Source organism: Archocentrus centrarchus, chromosome 13 (genome assembly GCF_007364275.1).
Source record: "Archocentrus centrarchus isolate MPI-CPG fArcCen1 chromosome 13, fArcCen1, whole genome shotgun sequence".
Classification (NCBI taxonomy): Eukaryota; Metazoa; Chordata; class Actinopteri; order Cichliformes; family Cichlidae; genus Archocentrus; species Archocentrus centrarchus.
In genome coordinates this window covers 21,302,749-21,315,057 of record NC_044358.1, presented here as the reverse complement: position 1 = coordinate 21,315,057, position 12,309 = coordinate 21,302,749, and the positions used below count along the sequence as shown (strand labels likewise).

The window sequence follows — 12,309 nt, the reverse complement described above, 5'->3', positions numbered from 1 at the left end:
TCCCATTGTCTCTGTTAAAACAAAGAAACAACTGGGACCCTGAATGCATGTTTGCACAGTCGGCAATTTCAGAGGTGCACAAAAATCTGCCTGTTTTCTTTTGCACACAGTAAACCCACTGTCGTTAAGTGTCACTTTCCCATCAGGACTATTAAACGAGTTCATAAAATAGTTATGTACATGTGTGATGTAACAAAAACAAACAAACAATAAAATCAAACAGTTTGCCTCAAGTCAACAAAGTCTGCTGCTTTCGCCATCCTCCTGACACTAAGCTGAACAAGTTCGTGCTCCGACACCTGTCACTCATCGTTATGAGCTGTCAACTAAAAAGAAACAGCACCGAGCCCGACGATGAACCCTGTAAAGCCTGTTTCTGAAGTCACTACTGGAAGAGAAGATGACAAACACACAAACAACTTAATAATAAGACTTTAAACAAGGCATGTCTGCCTCATAGCTCTCATGCTTTTCTTAAGCTGTTTTCTGCCATTTCTCTCAGCCATACGAGAAAGTTTTACCTTAAAATAAGTTTCGTCTTTTTATTTAAAAAAAGTATAAAACAAAAGACAATTTTTTGGCCAACATTGAGATTAAAATAAAGAAAATGTTGTTTCATAATTATTGTTGAAAGCCAAAAGCCAAAATGCTGATTTGATTTGATTGTACAGCCCTAGTTTCTTGCCTTGTATCTAGTATCAGTTATAGCCTATAAGCTTTTCAGTATGAGCTTGCAGGAGGGCAAGTCCTCTGATTGCAAAAAGAAGTGTGGTTGTATAGAAGTCAATGGGAAAAAAGCTCTTGGCTCCCTTAAACTATGACCTTTAAATTGCTTTTTTGACATTTCGCCTTCCCCTCCAATTAAGAGCGTTAAGCAAAATCTCAAAAAAGTAACTTAAAGGGCCAAATTGTATGTTATTTTTGACATCAATTCGCGGACCGGAAGTGGGCGGGGCCGGAAGCGGCCCGCGGGCCGCAAGTTTGGACACCCCTGCTCTAAGCTGTGGCTATGTCCATCTTTTATATACAGTCTGTCAGTTCACTTTAAAATGCTACTTGAATATTTGAGAAATACACTTCATAGAGAAGCACAACACACTGCTGCACAACCCATTATTTCCTGCAGTGTATGCTATGCATCAAGCAAAGCACTTGCGTGTATAAATAGCGTGTTGTAATTATTTACTGACCACTCAAATCACTCTGGACTACAAATCATCTTTTAGGTATACATTCATACAGCACTTTAATCTAGACACTTAAAGCACTTTATCTGCCTCATCACCAATTAACAATTAACTAACATGCATGTTTTTGGACTGTGAGAGAAAACCAACTAAGGTACAGGGAGAACATGCAAACTTTACACAGAAAGATCCCAGCTGCTATTTGAATCTGGAACCTTTTACCGTGCTCCTATGACGCACATTTGCATGACCAACAGAAACGCAGAATGCTAGGAAGCAGGCACATTTAGTACACATAAAGGCTGTGAAAGGGTGCAATGCAGAGCAGTCAGTGCAACACAAATTTTGAGCCATCCGTTCAACCCAGCAGTCAGCTCAGCACATATTGCTTTCTATGTTAAAGAGTCATAGCCTACTTTTTTGGAGCGCGTTAGGCCACATAAAACAATTGCTACCACTCACATGGGTCAAAGTCTGGCCAAATCATTTCCCCTTTTAAGCATCCATGCTAAGCTGAGCTAACTTTGGCTATAGCTATTTAGGTGTTATTAAAAGTCACTGTGACCTTCTCAATAGGTTCAACTAGGAGTAATACTGAAAATAATTACCTATTTTTAACAGCCACACAGACAGACTGAACTTTCTGAAGGTGCCCCTGTTCACTATGACATCTGTATAAAACGAACCAAAGCGATGGATGGAAACATCAGAAATTACCAATGCAGAGACAGGAAACAAGATATAGACAGAACAAAAAGGCTCTAAAAAAGTGTTAAAGTCTTTCTGTAGTGGTGGCTATAATCAGTGCTTACAGCTGCATGAAGCAGAAACAGTTTGTGCGAGCATCAAAGCAGAGTAACCCACCCAGTAAAGTAAAAAAAAAAAAAAGAAAATCTGAGAACACATAGCACTACCACAGCACTTCACCCACATAGATACAATCCTTGCATTTAAATAAGCCTCGGCGACATTTAATAGTGACAGCATGGGACAAAACAAACCTCACCGCATTTCAGCTGCTGACAGCTTTACCAGGAATTCTTCACCAAACACAGGGATAAGCACCGTCACTTGTCAACTAAAGTACAAGTATTTCCTGGACTGATTCCTCTCATTTCCTATAATTTATTCAAGTAAAATCTGTTAAAAGCTTTTCGGAATTAAGTCATTCAATGATCAGTCTTAACAAATTACTATGTTTGGAGAAAATGTTGCCTACTTCAGGTATTCATGTATTCATGAAATGTATTTATTTTTTAAAGCAGTGGATCAACTGCACTGTAATACAAGTGGAACACTGCTTTACTGCACACCTCAACTAAGAATAAATGCACCTACTGGGTAGTTTTCTGGACTGTAAATTTCTGCCTGCATTTTACAGAGTCTTGCTCACATTCAGTGTTTTGGCAATTGGACATACATGAGTGTGAGCCACCTGAAATAATGCAGATTGCTGGTTGCAAACCCGGCATGCTGATGTAGCCATCCTACACTTGGTTGTTTTTAAAGTAAATGAAACGTGCAGGTTTCTGATTCAGGCAGAAACGATTGCCCACGCTGTGTGGCAAAAAGGAAAATGGAGAGATTGTGAATATATTAAGAGGAAACCATTAATGAGCTCTGTTCAAGGGACACATTTTGCATGTGTCATATTTGATGACATCCCGCTAGATTACATTTTAGCATTTAGGGTGCCAAAAATAGTCTGTCAGTATCTTTATTGTGTGCTACACCTGGGCACGTTGATGCCAGAATACTCTAATGGCTGAGGACAAATCCAAATGTTTTTCAAAATCAAGCTGGCAACCAAGTCGACATATGCTGTGTCTTAGTAATAAGACACAAACTACTCAGGAGACAATACAGAGGTACACTGCAAGCACAGCAATGTTGCAAAGGTTATCATATGCTCTGTATAATAAACTCCTTGCATTTCAAATTCAAATAGACATTTTGAATATTCAAATAAAGCTGCCTTCAGCGTCTCTGAGAACTTTAAAAGAGTCCTGCATTAAGGGAAAAGGTATTATCTGTGCAGATTACACTGTCACACAATGAGAACTAATCGCACATGTTGAGTTACAGAAGACAAAGCTCCTGCTGCTTGCTTAGATAAGGTAATCCTTCTCAACAAAAGTAGGTGAACTGAGCGACTTCTCGTTGACAAATACACACAAGTTTACACAATGCATACCGATCATCACCTTGTAATCAGTGTCTTGATGAAGAGGCAATAGACGGTGAGGGCAGTTAACATTCAACACTTCCTTACTCTTTCACTCTGCTGGTGTATTTCTAAAAACATACATAATGGTACTTCTATAAACAGCACAGTGTGAAGTACTTCAGTCACCGTTTGCTTTTGTGGAGTCAGACTTTCTTCTAATTGTTTTTTTTTCCTTCTAATTTTTTAAGTGATCTTTTGCATTAACTTGCGGTTTCTGAGGCTGGTAACTCTGATGATACTTTCAAAGTTCTTGAAATTTTTCAGATTGCCTGACCTTCATTTCTTAAAGTAATAAAGGACTGTTGTTTTTCTTTACTTAGGTGAGTAGTTCTTGCCATAATATGGATTAGAACATTACTCAAATAGAGCTATTCACTGTATACCAACTCAACCTCTTCACAACACAACTGATGGTCTTAAACACATTAAGAGGGCACACCTGTTAACTGAAAGCCATTCCAGGTGACTACCTCATAAAGCTGACTGAGAAAATGCCAAGCTGTGCAAAGCTGTCATCTAAGCAAGAGGTGAAAACATATTCTGGTTTGTTTAACCCTTTTTTGTTTACTAAATAATTCCATATGTATTTCTTCATGGTTTGGATGACTTTAGTGTTAATCTATAATGCAGATACTTTTTAAATAACGAAAAATCACTGAATTAGAAGGTGTGTCCAAACCTTTGACTGGTAGTTCTTGCTGTGTTGAAGAATATGGATGGTCATACCAAATATTGATTTTCAAGTTGGTTAGAATTGTACAAACTCTGCTTTTGCCTTATATACTGCATTTCCATTTATATTTTCACATATTTCAATAAACTGCTGTACCTATTTCAAATTTTCTTTGCAAAATATAGTAATGAAGATTTTAAGGAATATAGATTTTTACACAGTTTGGCTGGAGACTGTAATGCCTAAAACATCAAATAAGAAAATACTTCATGACATGTGCTTCATGGGATGCACATGAACCAATGCACTAGTTCTTGATTAGCAAAAAACAATTCACAGAAATAGAGTATTATCTAGATGATGGATAACAGAAATAAACAAACACTAATTTGGGATTTGGGTGGGATAGTGCTGAGTAAAAAGTATTTTGGTACTCCAAACAAATGTCATTTCCTGCATCATGCTAATAAAAAGTAAGTTTTTAAGGCTGCTTAAAAAAGGTTTCAGTATCTCTGGGATTTCAAACTAAAACTATCGGGTAAAGTAAGACAACATTCGAGTGCACTTCATTCAGTGGTTTCAACGAATACATTACAGACTTTTATAGTTTTCTGAACCCCAAAAAACTGGGTTTGCTAGGCTGAATTTGAATTTGACTATACTTCTTTAAAAGCACAGTTCTTACACTGGACATGAAAAATTAGCTAGTACTCTGGCAATGGTAAATCAAGTAATAGACAGGCGAGTGACAGAGACAGGAGGCAGCACCACAGGAGATACTTTTATGTTCCTGATTAAGGCGCCTCTGTTCCCGAGAAGAGACAGGTGACGACAGCTCAGATATAAACTCACCAGGGAAATCAGCAACCTCTCCGCATTAGTCTCTGTATCCCTGTTTTGCTACCTTACGCCCTCCCGTGTGTGTGTGTGTGTGTGTTGGTGGGTGTATGTGTGTCTTTCAGCAGCAACATCCAAAAGAAAATCGAGGCCCAAACTTATTAAGTGCTGAAAATGAGGATTGTGCACTGAATGGAGATCCCATGGCGCATGTCCACAAAGACTTGATGGCAAATAGCCTTGCTTCAGAGGCGGTTCAGTGTGAAGGGGCAGACAGAACCACTTCAACTGGATCAATAATACTCGAGAAAAGGCTAGATTCTTATAGTGAACGCCGTTTGCCTAAGGAGCAAGAAATCAAAGAAAACCTAACCTTCCATGACATTCTGTCTCTCGTCCTTGTCTTTTCTTTAATAATTTAACAAGTGCTGAATTTTGATTAGCCATATTAAGAACCTCAAATGAGAGAGATCACTGGTTTAATAAGCTCAAACTCTCATTACTCGCTGTCTTGAAAAATTGCAGCTCCGCTTCTGTCAAAGAGAAAGGTGTGAGAAGGACCACTGAGGTCCCCAAAGCATCCTTGTAGATATTTGGTAATAAATGAGCTTCGCAGGCTGTTATTTTGCCAACTATTTCACTCAGTATACACGCTCAGCTTGTATGTCACTGACTATGACAAGCACGTGACCATATTTAAATTCTGCTACAGTATCAGTTCACGCTGAGGAAGCGTTCCAGACCAGCTAGCTGTTGAGAGATTTAAAAAAAAAAAAAAATACACAGCCACATCCTCACTATCTCTGTCTCTCTTGAGGGAAGGGGTGTAATCATGTCACTGATGGATAACTGACAGCACAGCTTGCACAACATCCCTCTCGCACGGTTCCACTCTTTGTTGCAGGCTGAACCACCATTCCAAACGTCAGCAATGCGTGCTCTATAATTTAGCGTTTTCGTTTTTTTTTTTTTTTTCCTTTGCTGTAATTGCCTGTCACTATTTTTATAGCTTAAAACTGAAAGCATCAGCTTGTATTTACTTTTCTTTCTTTCTTTTTTTTTAATAACCACACTGCCGTGAGCCTGCTGGCAACAAATACTCACGTCCAAGGCTCTAGCCCCTTTTAGACACACATTTGCATCTGATGTGTCATATAGTAAAATGCAAATTTTCCTGTAAGAGTCGTAGTGGCATGTAAATATTAGTCAGACATACTGTAGTAACACTTTGAGCATTGGCAGACGTGTTTAATTGACTTAGTTTCTGATTTGCCACGAAGTTAAGGCATTCTCAGTGATTCATTTTTGCTTTTTCTTGAACAGAAGAGAGATTTCAACCAGAGCCTGCATGTGAGGAGCAGGGGCAGCTGCTGCTACATGCACACAAACACAAATGTGCAGTGAGCTTGAATTTCCCGAAAATGTCTGCTTTACAGGATTAATGTGGTAAAATGTAACCGTCGCCCATACCTTACGTATATACACTGCTCAAAAAAAAAAAAAAAAAAATAAGGGATCACTTTTTAATCAGAGTATAGCACCAAGTCCATTAAACTTCTGGGATATTGATCTGGTCAGTTAAGTAGAAGAGGGGGCTGTTAATCAGTTTAAAGCTGCTTTGGTGTTAATGAAATTAAAAACAGGTGTGCCAGAGGAGCAACAATGAGACAACACCTAAAACATGAATGCTTTTACAGATGGAGGCCACTGATATTTTTTTTATTAGTTTTGCATTTGGCTAGGGTCAGTGTCACTACAGGTAGATATGGGGTACTACCTGGACCCTATAGAGGTTGCACAGATAGTCCACATCTTCCAGGCACATTAATGTGTGCCAGTTGGCACAAGGTTTGCTGTGTCTCCCAGCAGAGTCTCAAGAGCATGGAGGAGATTCGAGGAGACAGGCAGTTACTCTAGGAGCCCATCAGCAGGACTGGTATCTGCTCCTTTGTGCAAAAAGAAACAAGACGAGCACTGCCAGAGCTCTACAAAATGATGTCCAGCAGGCCACTGGCGTGAATGTCTCTAACTAAACAAATAGAAACAGACTTCATGAGGGTGGCCTGAGGGCCCGATCTCCTCTAGTGGGCCCTGTGCTCACTGCCCGGCACTGTGGAGTTCAATTGGCATTTGCCATAGTATACCAAAATTGGCTGAACCACATCTGCTGCATTGTGCTTTTTACAGATGAGAGCAGGTTCACCCTGAGCACGTGACAGATGTGAAAGGGTCTGGAGAAGGCACGGAGAATGTAATGCTGCCTGCAACATCGTTCAGCATGACCGGTTTGGTGGCCAGTGATGTTCTGGGAAGGTATATCCAGGGAGTGACGTATAGACCTCTACAGGCTTGGCAACGGCACCCTGACTAACATTAGGTATTGGGATGAAATCCTTGGACCCGTTGTCATACCCCACACTGGTGCAGTGGGTTGTGGGTTCCTCCTGGTTCACGACAATGCCCGGCCTCATGTGGCAAGAGTATGCAGGCAGTTCTTGGAAGATGAAGGAATTTATACCACTGACTGGCCCCTACTCTCACCTGACCTAATGGAACAAAGGGTTGTACGATACTGACAAAAAATGCTATCTCAATATTTTCTGTAATTTTGTCAATAACGATAATACGTGCCATTTTGCATTATTTAAAAATGTGTTCATAAAAGAAGTGCAAGCTAGTAAAATATAAGACTTAAATCAGCATTTTTGAAACATTTTTGGCGAGTTTTTCAAAAGCTCAATTTGGAAGACTTGACAGAATGAAAAAAAATTAAAGAACTTTTCATATTCCTCATACTCTGTGCGGTGGCTTGTTCGGAGATGATGGAACAGGTTAGTTGTCGAGCTATCTTTAACGGCAACCACTTTCTTACAAAGTCCGCAAACTGCCGTCTTTTGAGCAATGTCAACCTTTTCAAATCCAAACCACCTCCATGCGATTGAAGATGATCCTTGCCTAGGAATTAAATCTAAGACAGTAGACTTCGAGGCTGGCGATGTCTGAATTTCTTCCCCTGGCGCAGTGTGTTCACTCATTTCCAGCTTTAGGTGTGTTGTTTAGGCAGCTATGCTAGCACACACTCTCGATGCGCACACAGCAGCCTATACTAAAGCATGAAGTAGTGAACATGTTGAGTCAAGGCATTTTGATTGTTGTGTTTTTTTCTCAGTCAGTGGCATACTCGATAACATCAGCTCGCACATTGTTAACACGGCAATTACGATATTATTGTAGACAATGTATATATCGCACACCCCTAATAGAACACCTCTGAGACATTATGTTTTGGTCCATCCAAGGCTGCCAGGTTACACCTCAGACTGTCCAGGAGCTCAGTGATGCCCTGGTCCAGATCTAAGAGGAGATCCCCCAGAACAACCTCCGCCATCTCATTAGGAACAGCATATTGTTGTCAGGCATGCATGCAAGCATGTGGGGGCCGTACAAACTACTGCGTACCATTTTGAGTTGCTGCCATGAAATTTTGGCAAACTAAACTAGCCTGTGGCATCACTTTTTCACTTTGATTTTCAGGGTGTCTTTGAATTCAGCACTCAGTAGGTTGGTAATTTTCATTTCTATCAAACAATGTATCTCTTTTCATTCCTAACATATTACCCATATCAGTATAAATATCCAGCATGTTTTTTTTCCCCCTATTGAGATCTGATGTGTCTTCAAAGTGTTCTATTCATTTTTTGACCAGTGTGTATCAAAATTTTAGCATCATTACTGTGAGCACATTAGCATGCTAATGTTAACAGTTAACAGTTCAAAGCAAATCTCTTTCTAAATATGACCAGACAAAGCCACTAGCATGGCTGTACATTGTAGACTTCCAGGTTTTGAATCCATTTGTGTGAATGGTCTGATATTCACATTCGGCCACAACTAGACTTGCCAGTGCTACACTTGGTGTTTAGTCAGCGGTTTGTATATTCATATATTTTTAAAAATATTTCTGTCTATGTAATGCCTAAAAATCATCCACAAACTGGCGTTAAAGTTCAGAGCTCAAGGTTATACTTCAGGCTCTTATTTTTGATAAAGTCAATACAAACCAGACGTGCAGTTTACAAGAAATAAGAAAACAGCAAATTATCACAATGGAGAAGCTTCCACCAGAGAACACTGGGGTATTTGTTTGATAAACGCCTGCAATTATTTATTGATTAGCAAAAATTGCTGTTTTCCACAAGTAAGCAGCAGGTACGATTTTGTAGAAGCTCTTTGGAGTTGACAAAAGCTGTAATATGAGAGATGAACATCACTGCATTTGAGAGGTGTGGATTTAGAGCCATTTTTCTCATTTATGAAGCACCATCTGTTTCAGGGCACAGAAAGCTACACCCTAAAGATATGGCCCTGTGTCTCTTTGACCTTCAACAGGGCATAAAGGCCTTTCAGAGAGAGCCAATCTGAAAAAAAAAAAGGTCCATTTGTGGACAGAAAGACTTGGGACAAAGGTTTCATTTTCTGGCAATGTTCCCCAAAGGCTCCGTCTGCAGTTCAGCTGAACTAGGCCAGCCTAGTCGCTTTTGTTTTTAATAAGTGATCCACTCTCTATGGATTCTTATCTACAAGTTCCATAAGAAACGTTGTCTAAAGTCTAACACATTTATTAGTTTTATGATGGAGAAGACTGCAATATTGTTTGATATTAATATAACACTGAATCGATGCATGGCCTTGCCTTGGAATGGGAAATTAGTCTCAAGAATAGCAGGCCAATTTATTTTTGCGCTTGCTAGGACATCTTTGTGCAACATGTAAAAAACACATTACAGACCTGTTTTAAAGAACGTCAGTTATCCACATCCAACATTAAGACAACTGCAAACCTGTTACATTTTGTACAATTATATTTTAAGATAACAACTAGTTAATTATTCAATTAAGCCACTTAAAATACTGGTTCCGGACTCTTTAAATGCGACTGCTTGTTCTTTTTCTTATCACGTGAATATAGTCGAATCTAATAAAAAGTCTGGATGACGTGTGCAAATTAACATGCTCACAGTTGACCATAAGAGGCTGTAAGAGGTACTTTTTAAATATTTTGCTCACTAATTGTGGAATGAAAGAATGAAATCAATAAAAAAAATCTTTGCATCACAAAGACTGTGGGCCATGCTGTTAGCCATGCTGTAGCAGTGAGTTGCAGATTTCTTAATGAATCCTTGAAAAATAGCAAAACCTGGCAGATCATCAGAAAAATAGATCACCAGAATCAAAAAGCTGCTCCTGCAGTACTCATGATGACAGTCCGAGTATGCTGGTTATTTGGTTGCTGGAAAGAGAATATTAAGCCAACAACTGGATATTCGTGACAGGATGAAAAGTTTCGGCGTGCATCCTGAAAACAACTTTTAGAAGTATCAGCAATAAACTTGCAAGGCAAGTTTATTTACTGCTCTGCCACCATACAGTCACCGCAATGCCCCTGTGAGTGTTAGTTGATGATCAGATGACTTTGCTTTGCCTGTGAATGTATCAGTGCTCTGATTGCCACAGAAACTTTAAATCAAAGCACAGAGATGGTATTGGACAGCATTTGTGTAGATTGTAGCATGCTTGTTATCACATCATCATTGGTTTTGCACGGAAGTAAGTGTTTGAGGTTCAGCTGCTGCGGTGTCTAGTAAATTATTGCCGATCGCTGCATTTTTATCATTGAAGTTTATGCTGTACATTTAGCTTTCCTTTTGAATTTCTCCACGGGTGTCTGGTTCATATTCTCTGTATCTTTTCTTAGATGACTGTGTTTTCAAAGACCAGCATTTTTTAGTATTAAGTATATGACTTCATGCTTTTTTTTTTGTTTCAACTGCTGGTTCAACCTTGCTTGCCGATACATTCCGATTTCTTCCTTTGTCCAAAATGCACCAATTCACTTTACAATAGCATGACGCAAAGAAGATGATTGGGGTAATTATTTCTTGAAGACAGCTTTCATGATTCCATCGGCGATGTGTCGCAGCCCTCATGTAATGTTACCAAATTTGTTAAAGTAGTCACACATTTTCTGTTGGCCATCTAATGATCTAATCAAGTGATTATTTGGCTGCACATCTGACTTTTTTTTTTTTAATTTCACAAACCAGACTAAAATAAAAATAGATAAAAACCCTCACATTTATCCACTGAGCAGAACCATGTTTGTCACTCGAGTGCAAAACAAGCCTGTGCTCTGCTAAGGAGGAGGATGGACAGCAAATGGAGAATTATGTAGAGTGTGCAACACACAGTATTATTAGTCTGAGTCTATTAAGCCTAATGGCTCCCCTCCTTCACCTCAGGAGCATTGAAAAAAGATTTTTTAGGCCACTGTGCTCCAAAACCAGCAAAAGCATTAATGCTTGGCAAACAAAACCCCCAACGGAAGAATTCATGATAATTCTGAAAAACTCTGTATGGGAGAGGTTTTTAAAATATAAGAATGCAAAGATCATAGGTTGACCTAAAAGGCTTCAAGGCTCTGGTTTTATTTTTATTGCTACTGTATTCACATTACTGAAAAAATCTCAAAAACACAAAGTTCTCCAACATTATTCATTTCGCACTAGCATGGGTAACTATTAGATAGATAAAACCTTAAATTAAGCCGTTCGAGAATGACATGCAGGTCTGACCTAAGTGAGTTTTGAAGCTGATTCCAGATTTTTCCCTGTTCTGTATTCAAAACTGGATTACTAAAAGTGTTCTTGTGAAAGTGAACTGCAAACCATATTTCTCAGTCTTTAAAGTCTTAAAAGGGTAAACAGCATGGAAGTTTAATGATAAAAGAAAGAGTGTTTTCCTTTTGTTAGTCTTGCTTTCTATAGAAACCTTCTAATGGTACCAGCACTGGGATAGTGGCACATGACCACATCGCAGGCTTAGAAGTTACAACTACACACAAGTTCTTGAAAGAGGAGACAGTCTTTGGTCTGTCGTCTGGAGTGCCAGACATAAATCTATTTTGAGTTTGGCAACTAACCTGAAAATTGTAAGAGCTCAGCCTTTATGAAGCCACAGCCTGCATGCCAACACAGCGTAACATCAGGTCACCAGCCTTGGCTAACCGTCAAGGCTTTGTTTTACAGGTGGAGCTTTCGTCTCTCAGCCTGACGTGCTAACCTGATTTACACTCCTCTCCTGCCAGATATACAATGCAGTTTCCACTGTGAAGAATGTTTATTTTCTACAAAGACATATAGTCAGCTCTCTCTCCCTCAAGCAAAGACAACAATGTTCAGCTGCTGCTTCATGTGTGGTCAACAGACACCCACAGAACACAGCAGGCGAGAACGGGGCTAATGCATTGCCTGCAGTCTCACCTGTCGAGTCCCCATTGTTCCCTTATGACTAAAAATGCTGGCTCCATTTTCTCTGGTTTCAAATTT

The 12,309-nt window shown here is 39.4% G+C and overlaps 1 protein-coding gene across 3 annotated transcripts in view; it reads right to left on the bottom strand.

Moving 5' to 3' along the window:
• Window positions 1-12,309, bottom strand: part of LOC115791186 (CD166 antigen homolog) — a 46,608-nt gene that overhangs the window by 16,363 nt on the left and 17,936 nt on the right. The window lies entirely within an intron of this gene.